Raw genomic sequence first — 1659 nt, 5'->3', positions numbered from 1 at the left:
GTTTCACAACAACATACTATGGCATTTACTATATTAGAATTTGTTCCCATATTCTCTAGCTTTTTTGTGTGAGCATCCAGCTTTACAGTCATTAGAGTAACTGCATCTACATCGAATTTTCCTGATGCTTTTGTTGGGTTTGCATAAGAATAGCTTCCACTTCTCTCTGTTGCACATTGATGATGGTTTTGTGCTACACTTTCAATGATTTCTTTCACCTCATCTAGACTTTTGTTCATCAGGGACACTTTAGTGTGATAATTGATGTCGTTATAAAATGTGTGCAATACTAACCATTTCTCTAATCTATGATGTGGGCATTGTCTGAGCATATTATTGTATCTATCCCAAGCTTCAAATAAAGATTCGGAGTTGGATTATCTAAAACTTGCAATAAGATTTCTCATATTAACTGTCTTGCTAGTAGGATAGAACTTATCCAAGAATTGCTGCTCACATTGTTCCCAAGTGGTAATGCTATTTAGAGGTAGGGAATTCAACCATTCTTTAGCCCTATCTCTTAAAGAAAACTCCAACAGTAATAATCTAACTGCTTCTGAAAGAACACCATTCATTTTCATGGTACCGCAAATTTCATAGAATACCTCCAAATGCTGATTAGGATCTTCATACGGTCCACCTCCAAACTGATTTTCCTGAACCATATTGATTATTGCAGGCTTGATCTCAAAGTTATTTGCTTCAACAGAGGGTCTAGTGATACTTGAGCGGAACCCTCTAGCATAAAGTGTTGCATAATCCTTAAGTGATCTATTAGCCATATTTGATTGTTCTTATTCTTCTTGATGTCATTGCAAGACTCTTCTCCTATGGAATGTTCTATAAGTCTCGGGGTCAAGAGAAGTAATTCTCCTACAAGGTTAGATTTTCGCATACAAGAACAAGATCAAAGAATTTGATACAAAGAAAAAGAAAAGAATAGCAAGAATTTAGTTTAGAAAAAGAATTAAAGAACAAATGAATGCAAAGAATTAATGTAATGAATGAATACAATGAAAGAATATAATGAAAGAATGCAAAACAGAATTAGAAGACTAGTTACAAATTAGATGTAAGAAAAGAAAAGAAAAGTTTAGTCTAACTCAAATAATAATCTCGAATGTTATAAGGGCAGTCCACGACAATGGCGCCAAAAACTTGTTACACACCGCAAGTGTACGGTTATGTCATTGGTAATAATAAAGATATCGTATCCATAGGGATTGGTTATAAGCACTAAAGATGTCTCAAAGCGAATTAGCTAAACAAACGATTAAAATATCATTTACAACTAAAGATTAGAAGTAAAGGTTAATTGCAGAAATTCAGTTTTATAAAGGTTCTAAGAGTCTTGGTTTCTTTGTGATATTCATCAATGTAATGCAATCTACCAATTCTTGTCCTCAATTGAAATGCATTCGTAAGAAGTCATCGGTTATCTTCTGCAGAAGACACCGATCAAGGACTCACATCTAAACCCTAAGTGATCAAAAAGTTATGATCCCTATGAAGTCCGTTAGCGGGGTAGCCCTGTCACAACGCCCCTCGGTCATACGACATAGAAACGCATCGCTGATCAATTCACATTAAGATATAGAATCAAGCATATCAATCCGTCATACTTCTTTGTAAATTCTTGCTTTACCCCTAAAGGTGATC

General features: G+C 34.8%; 1 non-coding gene across 1 annotated transcript; it reads left to right on the top strand.

Moving 5' to 3' along the window:
* Positions 1 to 303: 303 nt before the first annotated feature.
* On the top strand, positions 304 to 410 carry LOC121998851. Its single transcript, XR_006116642.1, has one exon. It is a non-coding gene; the product is annotated as a small nucleolar RNA R71 (small nucleolar RNA).
* The last annotated feature ends 1249 nt before the right edge of the window (positions 411 to 1659 follow it).

The sequence above is a fragment of the Zingiber officinale genome, chromosome 6A (assembly GCF_018446385.1).
Source record: "Zingiber officinale cultivar Zhangliang chromosome 6A, Zo_v1.1, whole genome shotgun sequence".
NCBI classification, from domain to species: Eukaryota; Viridiplantae; Streptophyta; class Magnoliopsida; order Zingiberales; family Zingiberaceae; genus Zingiber; species Zingiber officinale.
The sequence above is the reverse complement of the archived record's forward strand: the minus strand, read 5'-3'. Positions and strand labels throughout refer to the sequence as shown.